The sequence below is a fragment of the Ambystoma mexicanum genome, chromosome 1p, assembly GCF_040938575.1.
Source record: "Ambystoma mexicanum isolate Mex_15411 chromosome 1p, UKY_AmexF1_1, whole genome shotgun sequence".
Taxonomy (NCBI): Eukaryota; Metazoa; Chordata; class Amphibia; order Caudata; family Ambystomatidae; genus Ambystoma; species Ambystoma mexicanum.
The window spans coordinates 178,490,740-178,510,772 of record NC_090921.1 but is presented as its reverse complement, the minus strand read 5'-3'; the positions used below and the strand labels follow the sequence as shown (position 1 = coordinate 178,510,772).

At 45.1% G+C, this 20,033-nt stretch overlaps 1 protein-coding gene across 3 annotated transcripts in view; it reads right to left on the bottom strand.

The window, feature by feature from the left end:
- TNFSF13 (TNF superfamily member 13) overlaps positions 1-20,033 on the bottom strand; it is a 642,202-nt gene that overhangs the window by 327,016 nt on the left and 295,153 nt on the right. The gene's annotated exons all lie outside the window — the stretch shown is intronic.

The window sequence follows — 20,033 nt, the reverse complement described above, 5'->3', positions numbered from 1 at the left end:
AGCTCAGTGCTCTCTTCTCCTTCCCTGTCTTGTCTCCTGTGTTTCCTGCCCTGGCCACCCTTTCCAGCTGCTCCACTGCTGTGTTCCCTGCTCTGGCCTGCCTTCTTAGCTGCTGCACTCCTTGCTGTGCTTCTGCCTTTCTCCCTGGGTCTCTCTTTTGTTGGTTGCTTTGTTTCCTCTCTGGCAATCGAGGACCATCAAGTCCGTGGAGTCTTCTGCGACACCTGACCAGTATTTCTGAACCATCTGGAATTCCTTGGAGGTTCTTCCTACGCCACCTGCTGCCCTTTCTGGTGACCACTCTAGTTAGTGGAGCAGTTCTTACCTTACCACCAGACAGTGGGACTTCCAGGAAGTACCATCATTACCTCTCGTCTCCATCTTGCTCAAGACACAAACAGGTAAGACAGGCGGCTGACAACAAGATCACATTTTGAAAAAGGGAGGAAAAATGGCACCATGGCTGCCTCCAAACTCGTGTCTGGGTTCTTTGAATGGGGATTTACCGGGTCATTCCAAACTTGGAGGACCCAGTAAGTCCCCATTTAAAATACCCATCCCCATTCCCATTCGAGCCCCCATAGGGCTCAATGGGAATGGGGAGGGAGCTAATAACGGGCCCGTTATTAGTTCCCTGGTCCCCTTGTGGGACCCGCAAAGGACGTCTGGTCTGACCAGACGTTCTGAGCGGGTCACACGAGGGAACCTCGTAATGCGGCGGTAAGGGGTTAACAGCACCGGCATCCTTACCGGTGCCGTTAACCCCTTATCACCATACTCGTAATAACCCTCATGGCCTCCAAACTATTTTCATGAGAAATTGACAAAAGTCTTCATTTAGTCTCTAATTATGAATCTCAACAGAGGCAAATAACTAAAACACTGAACCAGGGGGGGTCACAGACACTCCACTCCTGTACCCCCATCACATGGCCAAGGATAATAAGAACCCACATTAATGGACCCTTTCGTGAATAAGGGGCAGTGCAAAAGTGAACCCACAAATCTGGTCTAAACTTCCACCCTTATGCAATTATAACAATAATGATAATTTTTAGATCGAAAGCTTGAACAGCTTCTTATGCTCCTGACACTTTAAACAAAGGATCTATTCTGCCCAGCTCAATGGTTCCCATGAAAAGGATCCTCCTTTCTGCAATTGATCCCTGGGAGGGAGATCCCACGAACGTCACACGGCAGGAATTTTCTTTTTAAAGTTCAGCATAAAATTATGACACAACATACATTTTCCCATGCTATAGTTTCCAAAGAGTTGTGTATAATTTTCATCGATCTATACACCATTTCACTGCACAGTATTGCAATTATGCAGGATCATTATTGACAAACTGATCATCTGTGGACAATTAGGATCTGAACTCGAGCCGATGTCTTTGGGTCTCGCCATCTGGGGCAGTCTGAGTATATACTGTTGTTCGTTCTCATTGATCCATGTCAATTCGTTGAGCCATTCTTTGAACCTGGGAGACGTACTGGATTTCCATTTTTTCAATATGCATCTTTTGGCCACTGTACAACTAATGTTAAACAGGGCTCTCAGCCTTTTGCCCAGCATACCCTGCCACATCCAAAACATAGCCGATAACAGTGACATCTGTATCTGTTTGTCTGCCATGTCAATGAATGCTGCGTAAATTGACCCCCAAAATTGTGCCAGTTCCGGACAACTTCACGGCATGTGTATTGTGCCCGCTGTCACCGACCCCCAGCGTGGACATAAACCGTTACCACTCTTACACATTTTCTGAAGTTTAAGAGGAGTGTAGTTTAGCAAATGTAGTATTGTATATTGAACCAGTTTTCGCCGCATGTTCATGGATCCTTCATTGGTAAGTTTACACATTGTGGGCCACTGTTCATCTGACAATGATAGATTCAGCTCAGTGTCCCATTCTTCCCGTGACCGGTCCTGTCCTCTGGGGGTAGTTGTCAGTATTTCCCTGTATGGTGTAGATAGTATATGGCGATAACCTGCTCAGTTCGCTATATATGATAACAGTTTAGTTTTAGGGGGCTCCGTTCGATGCCCTAGCAATTTGGCCCCTATTGCAGCCCGTACTCTATAATATTGCAGGGCATCTATTGGTGCCAACACGTGATTGTTTCTGCAGCTGTCCAGAGTCATAAATTCGCTTCCACAAATAGGTCACCAATCGTGTGGTATCCTCGAGGTTCCCATCTATGCTTGATTGTCAGGTCACTTGTGGAGGGGCACCAGTGGGTGGTTCCATACTGGAAGCAAGCAGTCTGGTAAATATGCATTTCCATGCATCGAGAGTACAGGACACAGGTCCATTTGACAGTCGTCTTTGTATGACCTATCAAGTAATAATTTCAATTATTAATACATTCCCTGCAGACTCTTTTTCAAGTTTGACATGTGGGGGAACCGCTTCGCTCCCGTACCAGTAGGTAGCATGTTGAGCTTGGGTCGCTAGGCAGTATACTACCTACGTTAGGCCTTTTGAAACCTCCAAGAGCATAAGGAAGTGCCATGTCCGACCACTTTTTCCACACTGCGCCGGAGTGCCGTAGAAATTGGGATAAACTATTGTGTAAATTAGAAAATAATTCCTTCCCTGGCCAGATAGGGACAAATGTATAAAGCATTTTGGGGACCAGTATCATTTTATCCAGGGCCATCCTGCCTGCCAAGGACATAGACACCCAAGACCAACCTGCATTTTACTATCTGCATATTTTCTCAAGCAGGTGTAGTTACTTGGTATGAGGGAGTTTTTATCCCTAGTCATGGTAACACCTAGATATTTCAGCTTATCGGGAGACCACTTTAGCTGTGACTGTATACGGGGGGCGAGGGGTGCATTCCGTCAGGGGGAATATTTTGATTTACCATAGTTTACAGTGAACCCAGAATATACACCGAACCGAGCAATGTCCTGCATTATCGGGTCTAGATTATGTTGCGGGTCTCTGACGTACAGCAGCACGTCGTCTGCATATAGAGATATAAGTTCTGGAGCGCCCTGTACTCGGATACCTTTATTGCGGTGCCAGGAATGAATAAAATCTGCCATAAATTCTATGACCAAGACGAATATTAATGGTGACAGGAGGCACCCCTGTCGGGTCCCTCTGCAATGTTTTGGATTGAGTATTATTAGTGTGAACCATTCCCATGGGTTTCGAATACAGCAACTTAATTTTATAAAGGTTTTCCTGAGGCTGCATTTCTCCAAAACTGCAAATGAGAAGGGCCATGAGACCGTGTCAAAAGCTTTTTGAGCATCTATAGCCATGGCAACCACGTTTGCTCTTGGTGATATGCGTGCAATGGCATTCAACAGATGCCACAAACTAAGTGTCATTGCCCTACCCGGTTTGAATCTGGCCTGATCATGGTGGACCAGGGCAGGCATAAAGGGAAGTAGTCTATTAGCTAGGGCCTTGGCATGCAGTTTACTGTCTGTGTTTATCAATGAAAGCGGTCTGTAAGATCCACATTCATTGCTTCTTTTCCAGGTTTTAAGTAACACTATAACTACCACCTCACGCAAGAATACTGGTGGCTGGCCACAGCCAATTGACTCTTCCCAAAGTTTCAGTAGCAGGGGAACTAGCATAGCACCAAACTCCATGTCAAATTCTGCTGTAAGCCCATCCGGTCCCGGTGCTTTGTTTCTGGGTAGTTCTTCAATCACCTGCATCAGTTCAGCGCATGACAAGTGGTTGCTCAGAAGGGCCTCTGCTTCAGGGGACAGCAAGGACATCAGGATGTCCTTTAAGAGGTCATTCATTTCGTTTTTCCCCTGGCACCCCATGCTCACCATAAAGAGCTGTGTAAAATATCTGGTGAACATGCTGTTAATGCCCTGATCTGTGGGATATATTGACCCACTCAACGCATTGCCCCACATCACTGAGCTGCATTTGCGCAAGAAAGAGCAACCTGGTTGCTCTGGATCCCGTGCACGCCAGGATCTCAAAATTGCGTTTTTACAACAACCAAAAAAAATGGCTGCATCACCCTGCCACACAAATTTCAGGTGGGGTGAATAAGGGGACACACTGCAGGAGCGTGCCAGTGTGCCTCTGAAACCTATACATGAAATTAAGTAAATAGGCAGCATTGCTTTGCTGAAAACCACAAAATTTCCTTTCAAAATGAAACCTTTTTCACTCTTTGTAAAAGCTGCTGTGATGATACATCCATCCATTTACTATGAAACTGCTGTGATTGAAAAGGTCCTGCCAGGCCCAGGAGAAGTCATTGGGCCTCATTAAGACCCAGGCGGTAGGAGGTTAACGGCAGTGGTAGAGCTGCCGGCACTGTTAACCCCTTACCGCTTCATTACGAGGTCTACTCGCGGTTCCCCAGGCGTCCTTAGCGCGTCCTGCGAGCAGACCAGGATGCTAACTACGGGCCTGTCACTAACGGGCCCGTTGTTAGCATCCTCCCCATTCCCATTTAGCTCTATAGTGGCTCAAATGGGAATGGGGATGTACCGGGTCCGGGTTCCTTGAATGGGGAAATACCGGGCCTTCCAAGGTCGGAATGGCCCGGTATTTCCCCATTCAAGGAACCGGACCCGGTACCCGGTATGGGGGTAGCCATGCCGCTAAAAGCGGCATGACTACCTCCATACTCGGAATGAGGCCCATTGTGTCTTAGCAAAACCGGACCTAATTCTGAATGACAGGCCCTGTCAAAAGTAACTTTGGAAAAAGTAACCAAGAACTCTGCTTTTACTCGCACGGGAAAGCACGCGTATTTCTCCACAATGTATCAAACACTAGCTGTCTTCAAAAGAACTTCAATTATCTGAGCCTGGTCAGTTTCATGTATCAGTGTTCAGATAAAACTCATGCTTCCAGGAAAATGACTTTGGCTGCAAGGCAGTATTGCAAAGGCAGATGGGGCTGCCAAACCGAATTTAATGAAAGAAATGCTAGCAGTTGTCAACACGTGTAAATGGGCTTTTGCAAAACTGAAGGAGGAAAATGTCCATTTAAAAAGTAAACTGTTAAAGGAAAGCCTGCCATTACCCAGCAATGTGAAAGGGGTTGTGGCTAGTGATAAATACACACATAGGCTATTTTGATTCCACAGGTTTTAATTCAAGACTCAGAATGAGAAAATAAAGATTAAAACACATGGGCTGAGTTTGCAAACGCCCAAGAAAAACCAGTTATTCAAGTCCCAGCCCTGTAACTTCCCATAGGAAGGGAGGCACACCATAAACTTCCAGGACAAAGAAAATTCACAAGCTCGTCAGACATTCGTCTGTGCTCCAGGCTGGGACAATAGCAGTCATGCGACACTCACCTTTCAAGTGTGAAGGGGCAATAAAACCTTAAATTAAGACTGGAAACCCCTTGCCTGGAAGGAAATGATAACTTCTTGCAGTTGAAGGAAGAAAAAAAAAACAGGATCAAGTAACAAAGGGACTGCCTTTTGGTGCCAGAGACTAGATTCTAAAGAAACTTTAAAAACTCTTATTTCTGTAGCAAGCATTAGCAGAAACGTAAAGGTTTGCAGTGATCAATCTAATTGTGTGGGCCATCTTTTAAAACTTGGTAAAACTCATTGCCACATGGGGAACAGAAGTTACGAAATATGACAGATTCCCAGGAAAGTAGTAATGTGGCAAACATAAGATTTTGTACATACATCCCCGGGGACAATTCACATCTGTGTATAAAACTGTGGAATTATAGGCCAAATCTTTAATGTGTAAAATTACCAAAATGTGTCAGAAAGGCGAAACAAGTCGCACAGACTGGAGGCTTGGACTAATCTGTGCTGCAAATCATATGTAACCTGTGTGTATAATTTGCCAAGAGATTGCAAGTAAAGAAATGTAGGTTTTTGGCAAAATCGGATTTTAAGTAAAGTAAATGTGGGAGTGTTGGGACATTCTAAATTTCACCTCATAAATCTGACATCATCCCCTTAGAAATCCAACCAATAGCGAGCAAGGCGGAGATTACTGCCCTTGCTGAATCCTATTGTTAGGGGCGTGTGTAGTAAAGCCTGGCCCTGTCATATACTGTGATGATGCCACCTGGCATTATAAATAAGAGCCCCTGACAACACACAGGGACAAACTGATTCCTGACTGATTCCTGATTTCCTACGCCGGCGTTCTGTTCCTGTCTGTTCCTGTCTTTATCTTGAATTTTTCCATCTAAACTCCAGATCCCAACCACAAGGCCAAGCATTGCTGATTCTGCTTCAGCTAGGCCTCAATTCTAAAATAATCCCCATTACCAAGGGAAACGCTGTGGTGTTGGGATGCATCCTGAACTAACCTGGCTTGCCACTTACTGCATGTTGCTGCTATCCTGCTATCCTGATGCCCTCTAGTATCCAGTAACCAGAATTGCCAGTCCAGAAGATCTATCCTTTGGTAACCAGTCCATGCCCAGCTGTTCCATGCTCTCTGATTTTGTCCGGCTGTCCTTTGTTAGACCAGATCCGTGTGGCGACCAGAGTGCTGCTTGTCCAAAATCCTAACTAAAGTGGACTGTGAGTATCAATAGGAACCATAGAACCATACTATACCTTGTCTTGCCTTGTCATTAGTTCCAATCTCTAAGCTATCCTATTCTGACCCCGATAACTTATAATATTGTCACAATCCTTCTTGCTAACCTGCTTTGATTCCTTGTGCTAGCGCCAACATCTTTAATAATTTTGTCTTGTAAAATTCTAAGCTATTAATCCTGTTTGGAGTGATCGGACTGGGTCCGCCAGGGCGGGCGCGGAGGTGCTAGGGTTGAACTCACGAGTCAACCCCTGGGCTTACTTCATTTTCTCAAAAACGCACCTCACTAGTTCTTGCATAACTCACTCAATTTAACAGCTAGAGACCTCATTTCACTTTCACATTGTACCCATGATCCATAGCTACACCCCAACCCAGAATCCCTATTTTACAATATTTCACCCATTTTTATTAAAACCCGATTTGGTAAATTCCTGCGGGAATTGAAAAAGTGAGTTAATTTTACAATGTGCCATTTTGATTATAAACTGTTTTCAATCTTCCATTCCATTTTGAATTGTATGATTTTGCTCAATCCATTGCTTGTTATTGCTAGTATCTTTCCAGTGTTGCTCCAGTAAAGAATTGTTTTTGTTTCAAGAGTTATACACATTCATTCATTTATTCATCCATTTCTGAGTGTCATTTTAGCATGAACAGGGTTTAAAATCCGTTTTTCTCTCTTGTCTGGGGAGGGAAAGTCGGATTTTTATTTTCTTTTCCAGTTGTCATTCCTGATTACCTGCTGTTTCTGTTTATCCACTTAAAATTGAGTATTTGTGGGTTGAGGGAACCTGGCAGGGAGAAATTCTAACTCCAGTGCTATCTTACCTAAAGTCAAAAAGGGCTCCTATTCCCTGGTGTTTTGTAGTTGGGTCAATAGAAGGTTAAACTAAGTGCATTGCTTACATTCATATTGTTCTTATCACCTCATTGGTGATTGCTGCCCCATATTAAAAATTGTATGATTTCTTTTTAATGTTCAAATAAATATTATATTTTATCAACCAGCCTGGTTCATGATCCATTGTGACCCGGGGTATTTGAAAAGGGGGTGTGATATGAGTGATATGAGTGGTGTATCATCTCAATATTGAATCTAATCTAACATAAGCATTTCCGTGACTAAGGTGTGTGTCGCCTGATTCAAACAGGTCAGTGTACTCCATTAGTTGGTTCTCATCTTTCATACCGACTATATAGTTCCGCCCCACTTCCAGTTTCACCAGATTGGCCAGCGTTCTCTCGGTTCTGTCTCCCTCCCTGTATTTCCTGGCAGAAGTCAGTGTGGCGAAATACTGTATTTCCCTATCCGCCAGTTGTTTAAAGGTGCCTAAGTGTTCCTGTATGTCTAGCAAAGTGTTGCGGGTGAATGTCGCGCTGTGTTGCCATTCTAGCGTTTGAAGTGTGTGTTCACATTTCCGACAGTTCTCGTGACATCGCCATCCCTCTTATATAAACTTTGAATGCCTGCCATAGGGCAGCATGTGAGACCATTCCATTGTAATTGATTAAAAAGTAGGCACGGATGTCCTGTTCTATATCTGTTCTAAAGACAGGGTCCTGCAGCGCCGCAGCCTTGAACCTCTGCATACCTCGATCAGCCGAGGTCTTGCCCAACTCTAGGGAGATCGTGATTGGAGAGTGCTCTGAGTAAGTGCATGGGTATATGTTGGTTTCTGTCACCTGGCCCCCTAAGTGGCCAGACACCAGAAACATGTCTATCCTGGATGCCATATTGTGTACCATGGAGTAGTAAGTATATCTCCTCTCTGCTGCGTGCGGAAGCGCCATATGTCATGCAAGTGTAACCTTTCAAGTACAGTAAGGACGCAGATCACAGCTTTCGACAGTGATCTGGTCCTGGAACCCGTTTGATCTAAGGTCAGATCTAAAATGTTGTTCATATCCCCTCCCCATATTACTGCTATGGCATGTAGGGTGTTAGTACCTCTGCTATGGTATCGTAAAAACCAGGATCATCAATATTGTGTCCATGGGTATTTACCAATAGCACCTCTCTGTGGAGGAGTTTACAATGACATATCTACCTTCCAGGTCAATATGTGTATGCAGCTGAGTGAAGTCTGTTCTCCTATGGACCAGGGTCAATACCCCTCCGGATTGGGTAGAATAGGCAGTGTAGTATCTATTTGGGCCCCAATTAGGTGCTATACTCGGTTTGCCCGCTCCCACAGTATGTGTCTCGTGTAGAAAAAAGATTTGTACTTTGTGTCGATTTACACAGGCTGCAATTCTCCTCACTTTTATGTAGTTCCCCTGCCCCCATACATTCCAGCTCATGACCTTAATAATCTTCAGGGTGATTTAAGAGAGTAACATATATCATGCATCTGTGTAAGTGTCGCTCCGCTCCTGTTGTGTCACGCGTATATCTATAAGTCTTTCTGTGTATGTCACGGAACCTTTTTCCCCGTGTCTCCCCCAACGTGTCCCTTCCCCCTTACCGCCCACATCGCCCTCCCAATCAGGGCCATGAATCCCCCTCTGCCCTCTAACCCAATACCCAAAATTATCGTACACACCCCCAACTTGTGTGATATCCCATTAATAAACAGTACCCTGCAACCTTGCATAGGGCTGCCGTTTAACTCACCGCTCCACTGGGCGGGCCGCGGGTGATCTCACATGAGGGTATCCAGTACCCTTGTCTACAAGACCAAGCAAGGATGACCCACTATCTCTACTTCCTAGCCATGTTGCTAGTATCAAGTGTTTATCAAAATAAGCAAGATGGTGAAACTAGAGTAATCAATAAGACCGCTCCCACCCCAATCAACATGACCAAAGTGTTCCCACAAGCTGTTTGTGACGGAGATCGTCACGTCTCACTTTCTCCTGCCTCCCCATTGCTGGTGACAGTCAGTATACTAGCTTCAATGCAGTTCCCTGTTTCCTCCGGGAGAGTAAAAAATAGCGCTTTCCCCAGGCATATGATCCGTAAGTGCGCTGGGTATAGCACAAAGCATCTGCGTTCTTGTTGGACAGCCAAGGAGAAGTCCGGATATAGATGAATTATGGCATTGTCAAGTTGCAGTGGGCCTTCCACCCTGGCAAGGCCCAGTGCTGTGTCGCGGTCTCTGTAATTAATAATTTTGCTCTTATTGCCCTGGGAGGCATCGGGTTTAGGACGCGCCAGTGGTGTTCTATGGGACCTCACCACCACAAACATTGAGGAGAAGCTTTGCTTGCTGAGTAGATTGTCAAAAGCTTTTCAATGTTCAGTTCCATAGGCCCTCTGCCGAAATCTTCCGGCAGCCCTATTATGCGGTTGTTACTTCTCCGCGAACGTGATTCAAGATTGTCGTATTTTGTCAAAACCCTTTTGCAAGCCAGTGGTGACTCTTGTCATTTGAATTCTTATCTCAAATAATCATCAGGAAGGCTGAGTTTCATTAGCAGGTGTTACTGATTAGTCTCAAAGAATTCTGGTAGTTGTAGTGAGAACGTTTTTCCAGTACAGGTGACCAGCAACCGACAACCCTCCAATAGCACAAGTCCTTCCCAAGTTTGGGGGAGGGGAGAGAACCATCTTTATGATTCTCCAAAGTGGGGCACAGTCATTCCGGTGCCCTGCTAAGGGTAAGATGTGTGCTCCTGGAGGGGAGTCTTTCCTTGGTCACCTGAAATGAACTAATGATTTCACTACAGCTCCCATAATTCTTAGAGACTGCATTAGCAATTTAATTGGATTCACCTGAAGTGAAAGGTAACACAGCCTCCCTGAGGAGTGTTGGGACACGAAGGGAGTCTTTCCTTGGTCATCTGAAATGAACTAATGATTTCACTACAGCTCCCATAATTCTTAAAGACTGCATTACCAATTTAATTGGATTCACCTGAAGTGAAAGGTAACACAGCCTCCCTGAAGAGTGTTGGGACACGAAAGCGCTAGGAGGAGGAGAACAACAGCCCAAATGCAGCATAAGGGATCCAGCCCTGTGAATATTTGAAGGAGGAGAACAGCAGTACCAATGCAGCATAAGGGATCTAACCCTGTGAATATTTTTGCAACAATTGGGATCTAACCCAGTGAATTGGACACTTTGGCATTTAACCCATTTATTCTTTTTCTTTTTTCAGGTAGTATATTGGCCAGGAATTGGTGTGCACGCCTCAGCTCTCTTTTTTTACATGTAATTTGTGGAGATCCGGACTCCAGAGGCTGCAGCACCGGGGACATTTTTCCCTACAGTGGAGAATCATAGTTATGGTTTTTCCCCCTCCCCCTGCTAAGGGTAAGATGTGTGCTCCTGGAGGGGAGTCTTTCCTTGGTCACCTGAAATGAACTAATGATTTCACTACAGCTCCCATAATTCTTAGAGACTGAATTAGCAATTTAATTGCTCACCTGAAGTGAAAGGCAACACAGCCTCCCTGAAGAGTGTTGGGAAAGGAAAGCGCTAGGAGGAGGAGAACAACAGCCCAAATGCAGCATAAGGGATCCTGCCCTGTGAATATTTGAAGGAGGAGAACAGCAGTACCAATGCAGCATAAGGGATCTAACCCTGTGAATATTTTTGCAACAATTGGGATCTAACCCAGTGACTTGGACACTTTGGGATTTAACCCATTTATTCTTTTTCTTTTTTCAGGTAGTATATTGGCCAGGAATTGGATTGCGCGCCTCAACTCTCTTTTTTGACATCTCATTCAAAACAAAGTGTCACAGTGTTACATTTGTGGAGTCCCGTCAAAGTCTGTCGGCTTCCCCTTCGATTGCGGCATCTATGCGCACTGATGGCGTCTGCATGAGTTGCATGGCCGGTCCGCTATTATGCACAGCTTTGTTCAGTATTCCCCAGCTCCGCCTGCCTCGTAGTTCCACCTGCGTCTGCCCGCTCTCTCCTACCTCCGCGCTGCAAGGGCTTCGATGTTCCAGGCAGCAGTTCACCTAAGAGTGCACCTAAGAGTCTTGGCCTCACATTTACACAGATGGTGGCGGAGCTTCTTCTCTGTCCATACGTGGTCTTATAACATGTCGGTATATCTAGAAAGTAGGCTTAATCGGAAATCAGCCGGCAGTCTCCACGGAGGATCAGCACGTTGCAGCCATTTTGGGGCTGCTCAACAGCACCCCTGCACAGCAGGAATTTTCTTCCATAGATTGCTCTTCTTCCATGAGGTTTCTGGCATCGAAGATGAGGCTAGGATATAGCCATATTCCATCTTCAGTTATTCAGCAATTCTTAAAATATCTCTTCCTATTGTGGCTAGTTTATCAATTCCATGTTGCCGTATTGGTAAACGAGTTTGCTGGTAATTCTGTGGATTTACAACCGGATTACCGCCAAACTGTTATTGAGCCCCGATGAGTTTTATCAAAAATTGTGTCTTGTGTCAAGAACCAGCTAATCTTCAATATTCATTGCTACAATCCCTCCATGTGACCGCAGATTAACCAATGGGGACCCCTCAGTGTTCTCAAAGCCCTCTGTGTTCCCAGTGGTGACCGGCATTTTTCTGTTAGGGGTCTTAAACAGTGGAACACGTTACATATAACTATTGGTCATGAAACTTGTTGTTTCCAGTTCTGAAAGCTTCTTAAGACATTCCCTTTATCTGACTAAGTCCATGGGTCTTGCTTCTATTAGCTGAGCTTTTTGTAATGATGACCAGTGCCAAGAGGCAATTCAGTTTCACAGTGTGCGCTATACAAGTGGTCTCACTCACTCATTTTATGTATCTCAGGGATCACAGCCTGAGTCCGCTCCACTGGATTGTAACCTCTGACTTGCATGTTATATATTCTCTGCAGCATGTGCGCAAACCCACAGTGGTATCTTACAGGCTTCCATAGTGTAGCTGCTCTTCCCAGTGTTTGCACCTTTAGCAAAGGTGTTTTAATTTGTCCTGGCTAATAATTTGTCTCCTTCTCCTTCCTTCTTGCACCATACAAGCAATGTTTGCTCCTTTTCATACATGCACCTTGCAGTGCTTTGAAGTGACTTTGGGCAGCATATGTGCTATACCACTAATGACATAACCATGTGACGACACACTGCCCCTCTTTCCCCCACAGCTGGACACTGGCGTAAAGTGCTATACAAACAGCCACCATGGCATAATATGATGTTGCCACAGCCCCTCTCTCTTGCCTATTGCCCCTTCTTCTCACCCATCAGCAATTTACAGGTGGCATAATCTGCCTGAAAGCAACAAGTCTACCCTTGCCCCTCTTACCCTCTCTCATGAATCCTCCTTCCATCTTTCCTGCACCTTCTTTTCCTTCCTTGGCAACTCCTTCCTGCTTCTGTTCACCCTCAGCGCTTTGAAGTAACTTTTTGGTATCATAAACTCTATAAAAACAGCTGGCATAACATCAGGTTATCTTCTTCCATCTTGCCCATACACGTCTTCCCTCTCTGATCCTGACTTTTCTCTGTCCCTGCAGTGCTTTGAAGCAGCCTTCCATAACATACACTTAATACGAGACACAACATATGATTTGATCGTTTATTTGTATAGTGCCTATACACGAGTGTTTCAAAGCACTTTAAGGCACGGGAGGGAGCAAGGGAGAAATACAGTAACATTCTTACAGGGCCCTGAGATATTAAGAATGGGTAAATTAACTATCGTACTAGGCCTGACGACATTTCAGACAGTGCAGGAGCATTAACAATAAATGAGGGAAGGAAGGGAGGGGAGAAGGTGAGGAACAAACACTAACTATCGTACTAGGCCATGAGGGGAGAATGGGCGGGTGAGGAAGGTGAGGAGCAAACACTAACTATCGTACTAGGCCATGAGGGGAGGATGGGCGGGTGAGGAAGGTGAGGAGCAAACACTAACTATCGTACTAGGCCATGAGGGGAGGATGGGTGGCCGAGGAAGGTGAGGAGCAAACACTAACTATCGTACTAGGCCATGAGGGGAGGATGGGCGGGCGAGGAAGGTGAGGAGCAAACACTATCGTACTAGGCCATGAGGGAAGGAAGGGAGGGGAGAAGGTGAGGAACAAACACTATCGTACTAGGCCATGAGGGAAGGAAGGGAGGGGAGAAGGTGAGGAACAAACACTATCGTACTAGGCCATGAGGGGAGGATGGGCGGGGGGAGAAGGTGAGGAGCTAACACTAACTATCGTACTAGGCCATGAAGGGAGGATGGGCGGGCGAGGAAGGTGAGGAGCAAACACTAACTATCGTACTGGGCCATGAGAAGAGGATGGGCGGGGGGAGGAAGGTGAGGAGCAAACACTATCGTACTAGGCCATGAGGGGAGGATGGGCGGGCGAGGAAGGTGAGGAGCAAACACTATCGTACTAGGCCATGAGGGGAGGATGGGCGGGCGAGGAAGGTGAGGAGCAAACACTATCGTACTAGGCCATGAGGGGAGGATGGGCTGGGGGAGGAAGGTGAGGAATAAACACTAACTATCGTACTAGGCCATGAGAGGATGATGGGCCAGAGGAAAGGGGAGGAAGGTGAGGAGCAAACACTAACTATCGTGCTAGGCCTGATGACATTTCGGATAGTGCAAGAGTATTGGCTAAGGTGAGGGGACGGGGGAGAGAAGAGAATGAAAAGGAAGGGAGAGGTAGTTACAGAGTCAGAGGGTGAATGGTGAGTAGATGCAGCTGTGACGAAAATCAGTGAACCAGGAGCAAACAAACAAATGGAACGAGCGCGACATGATTAAAAAGACCACTGAGAGCACACAGTTATTCAGAAGTCAATAATGAGCCCACATGATTCAAGAGTCCAGCATGAGCAGGCCATGGTTCAAAAGTCAATAATGAGCACACATGATTCAAGAGTCCAGCATGAGCACGCCATGATTCAAAAGTCAATGAGCACACAGGATTCCTGAGTCCAGCATGAGCACGCCATGATTCAAAAGTCAATAATGAGCAAACATGATTCAAGAGTCCAGCATGAGCAGGCCATGGTTCAAAAGGCAATAAGGAGCACACATGATTCAAGAGTCCAGCATGAGCAGGCCATGGTTCAAAAGGCAATAAGGAGCACACATGATTCAAGAGTCCAGCCTGAGCACGCCATGATTCAAAAGTCAATAATGAGCCCACATGATTCAAGAGTCCAGCATGAGCAGGCCATGGTTCAAAAGTCAATAATGAGCACACATGATTCAAGAGTTCAGCATGAGCACGCCATGATTCAAAAGTCAATGAGCACACATGATTCAAGAGTCCAGCATGAGCAGGCCATGATTCAAAAGTCAATAATGAGCACACATGATTCATGAGTCCAGCATGAGCAGGCCATGATTCAAAAGTCAATAATGAGCACACATGATTCAAGAATCCAGCATGAGCAGGCCATGGTTCAAAAGGCAATAAGGAGCACACATGATTCAAGAGTCCAGCCTGAGCACGCCATGATTCAAAAGTCAATAATGAGCCCACATGATTCAAGAGTCCAGCATGAGCAGGCCATGGTTCAAAAGTCAATAATGAGCACACATGATTCAAGAGTTCAGCATGAGCACGCCATGATTCAAAAGTCAATGAGCACACATGATTCAAGAGTCCAGCATGAGCAGGCCATGATTCAAAAGTCAATAATGAGCACACATGATTCATGAGTCCAGCATGAGCAGGCCATGATTCAAAAGTCAATAATGAGCACACATGATTCAAGAATCCAGCATGAGCAGGCCATGGTTCAAAAGGCAATAAGGAGCACACATGATTCAAGAGTCCAGCATGAGCACGCCATGATTCAAAAGTCAATGAGCACACATGATTCAAGAGCACACATGATGCAACATAAGGGGCTGGATATCCCAAAAACCTTTTGGGAGCAATAAGGAGCACACATGATTCAAGAGTCCAGCATGAGCACGCCATGATTCAAAAGTCAATGAGCACACATGATTCAAGAGCACACATGATGCAACATAAGGGGCTGGATATCCCAAAAACCTTTTGGGAGCAGGTTATGCGATGCCCTAGCGCATCCCCTTTGCAGGTGGCAGACATTATTGCAGAAGATTCATAAGAGCATCTGAATTCGAACCTCGTGGAGGTGCACATTCAGATGCCCCCTTTTGACCCCCATTTGCCCTACTGCCCAAATCACAGGCCGGAAGTGGGCGTGTCACCACTTTTCAAAGCACGGTGTGGACACAGAGGTGGGATGTGCATTGAAATGTGCAGAAAACAGATCTAATCTTCTGTGCCTGTTTGGAACAGGTGCACGGGGTGTGCAATACATTAGAGGGCCTTTTCTGACCCTGTCATGCATTTGCTATAAGTGGAACACTGTGTGGTATGATCAGCTGCGACCCCACTTGCATTTCTATACTTCAAGGAAGAATATACATTATTTTCTTCTTTATTGTATGTTTTATAACATCATACCCCTTTAAGGAACTTACACTGGATTGTGTTCCCAGAGCCTGCGTGTGTGTTGGGAGCCTGTCATACATTAATGTTCTGAGCATGCTCAGCGTTAACATTTGCCCTGGTGTACATACCCCTGCAAATGTGCAGGTTACCTTTTTTAAATATTCATTTGTTTATTTTGTTTTGCATCTATAGCACCTAATGCCTTAGAACCTTATCTTAAAATAATCAAGTTATTAAAATACATGCAGTGATGACTGTAATGCACTTAATCACAAGAGAATGAAAAAGAGAAAATGATGTAAAACAACCAAAAGAAAGAAGGAAGCACAATGGTGAACCAGAGAAATGTAAACATGAAAGACTGGTAAGATTGTACGCTTATGATGCTCACAAATAAGCCCCCCAACCCCGCACCCAACATCCAACAAAGGTGGGGCCAAAGCAATGCCCCGCAGACAGCCATAAACGGAAGGGAGATGTAAATGAAAGAGGAGTCAAAAATCAAAGTATCAAACCGCAGCATCCGTCATAAGGTTCATGGATGTTCCATATGTGTACGTGTTGTATGTGGTTTGAACTACCCTTTCCTCGTGGTTTTGTAGTTCCACTCTTGTTGGTTGTACACCCTCTTTTTTCTTTTAATGGGAGGTCTCCCTGTTCTCCTCCGCGCTCCTCCCTTCCCCTACCCAAGCCCTATCCCTCCCTCCTTATCTCTACACCTCCACCATATATATATGTATATATATATATATATATATATATATATATATATATATATATATATATATATATATATGTATATATATATGTATATATATATATATATATATATATATATATATATATTTATACATTCAGTGAAATAAACCTTGGTTAAGAGAGAGTTAAGGTAATAAGATGTAACATGCCAAAACCCCAGAATTTCAGAAATCACATGTTAAGCAAGTCCTGCCTGGCTGCAGAGGATGACAAAGGAGACGGGAAACCCAACAAACATTTCATCTGTAACTTGGTCAACCTGAAGCCAGCTCCCGCCCCTCAGTATGCATGACAGTGAACTGACATGGCTGAGTCTAATTTTGCAGTAGCTAGGGGACCCCATTCATAAGATACAAGAAGGCTGGTCTCTCAGCATCTTCAAGGGAGATCTGCCCACCCAGGGACAACCATTAACCAGATAGACTCCTTGATCACAGCAGACAAGTAGGTGGGTGGGACAAAGTATCACAGTGGAGTGAGTCCAGAATCTTTTCTGTTGAGAGAAGGGTTCAGCCATATTGGTTCTGGGACATCCCTTGTTGATGTAGGACCCTTTTACATTTTCCTGTTGCAAAGGACTCTGGTTATGGCCTCACACATACAGAAAACTGTTGGTAGGGACCCCAGAATTGGTTCACTAAGGTAGGCTCAGCCTACACCAATCACTGTGGCCTGCTTGGCTCTAAGAGAGGGCTGCAGCCCCATTTCAGGCAGATCATATGAAGCACTAAGAAGAAGTCATCCATGGACCCTGGCTGAAGGTACAGTCTGCGTTACAGCTTCCACGAGTGAAGGAAGGCTAGGAACATCCAAAGAGAAAAGCAAGATCCCTCCTCTTAGCTTCTCCCAGGGAACAGAAGGATCAAGGAACTCAGAAGACCCTCCAGCCGCTTTAAAACCGGTAGCCAGCCTGCACACTGCGTGCCCTGCTAGGCTTTGCAGCAAGCTCCCTGGACAGGGGGTGCCAGAAGGTCACGGAACTCAAAACCAAGCACAACACCTGCCTGCAACACACTCCCTAGCTCTGGACCAGTCAAATTAAAGGACAACTCAAGCCCACTGAAGAGGTGGGGAGAAGTGCAATGACAATCACGCCCCCCGCCATCCCCATTAAAGGAGTTCCTCGATTTGCAACGCTGACCACCATCAAGCCTCAATCTACTGCCGTCAAGCCGTAGTCTCTGACTGAACCAGAGACATCTCGACCAGTGCTTCAGAACTGCCGATCAGAACTGAGACCATTTCTGATCCAGAGTCGCTGTGAAGGCCAGTCTGCAGCTACTTGCCAAGCTTTGCACGCCGAACCGGCTTGCCGCCTGATATCCGCCACTGACTCCCATCTCAAACTCTGTCACATAAGCCTGAAAAGTGCCCTGAAGCAGACTTGGCACTGTCAAGCACCAAGAAGAACTTCAGCAAGATATACATTGTGGTTCTGTCCCCTTAGTCCTCCCCAGAAGGCCCTTAGAGACATGTTAAGACCCTTTCCTCCTTTTTGCTGAAGCCAAGAAGCATTTAAAAAAATGATTGTGGTTATTAACCAAACCAACTATCCACGTATCAGTATCCAGAGCGCATCCCTTTTCCTTCTTAAAAACTGTCTGTTCTCCTTATTCCTTTACAGGGTGGGTTATATTTAGTAGCACTAGTAGATTGTCTCTTGTGATAATAATAAAGTACATACTTTTTATACAATCTTGACTGGACACTCCTTTTATCATTGGATAATAATTGTATTTTCGCTGTGTTGCAAATAACCACCGATCCACAACCTTTTAGGAGATAACCCTGCCACTCCCTTCCACGTTACCAAAATTGGACATGGAGGTGTATAGATTTTATTGTATGATTGTTTAGTGCAATCTGTTCAGAACCATTCTGGTGTATTAGAGGTGTGGGGGTGATTTATGGTTTAGAAACCGATATTCACCCCTGGACGACTCCTCCCCGGAATTTGATTAGTCACATACACGAACAGCTGTATTGAACTAACCATGCCCACGGGATACCCCCGGTATTCCCCCAATATAGCTTGAAAATCCAAAACTCTTCCCTGTCCTCACAGGCACTCACCTCATTTTCATTTTTTAACAAATTGTCCCCAATATTACGCATTCAGGGGATGAGGGGTGGACTTTGACAAACCCATTTTTAGAAAATGTCATCCATATCCATCTAGCAATTCAAATGCTATTAGTCTCGCTCAGCCTCTCTGCTGCAAAGCACCAATGCCAATATAAAGGTTTTAAGCTGCTGGGGCACCCGCTTCTCTGTCGAATATTTTAAAAACTGCTGCATGGCTTCACCCCAAACCAGTCAAGGAAATAACGTCAATGCTTTGTGACCAAATTGTTTCTTATTTGGTCCAAATCTACACAGCAGTTTTCACGCTACGGCTACTTAAAAACGGCACCTTTTCTTTATGGGGAAAAGGAATGGGCTAAAAACTGAGGTGTTTTGGTTTCTCTATACATTTTTCATTTGTTTAATGCATTGTTCCCAAACTTTGCAGTTTGGAGGGAGAAGGGCTGTTGACAAACTTTTTTTAAAGATTTCATCCAAATCCATCCAGCAAGTCAAAAGTTATTAGCAATAGTATTGTGGGGAAAAATGGCTGCTTTTTTATTTTTGAAAAGCCTCTCTGCTGCAAAGCACCATGGGAGATATAGCTAATATTTAGAGAGCAGGGGGCACACCCTTCTACGTCGAATATATTTAAAACTCCTCGATGGATATACCCCAAACCTGTCCCGGAAATAGAGTCAACGATTGGTGGCCAAGTTGTTTCTCATTTAGTCGGCAGTTTTTACTCTTGGGCTTGACAAAATGTGGACTTTTTCTCCCTGCTAAAATCAATGGGACCTGGCAGAAAACAGTGTTTATTTTTGCTTCCTTAATAACTTTTTAATTTCTTAACTAATCATTCCCAAAATGTTCAGTCTGGGGAGGTGGCGGGGCACAAGTAACCATTTGTTTTGAAAATGTCAGCCAAATCCGGCCTGCAAGTCAAAAGTTATTAGAAATAGAATGTGTGCCTTTCTTATGGATCGAGTCACTCACCTTACTTAACTAATACATATATATCCAGAGGGGCAGCACCGGGGGACATATGCCCCACTCTGGAGAGCCACGCTGCTGATTTACCCTCCTACCCCCACTGTATTGGATTGGAGGGAGAGTTGGTTCCTGGCTACCTGCATTGACTACAGCAACCAGAATCCCCTGAGGACATATTTGGTACTAACAAGTAACACCTGAACAGACTGCCTCCCTGAAGAGTGCAAGAGGCATAGAAAAAGTACTTGAAGAAGATCACCTGGACTGTGCAAGGTTACTGACCTGGGAACCAGATTGCGCCCCTCACCCCCCCCACCCCCCCCGCTCCCAGTTTGAATTTTTTTTTTGGG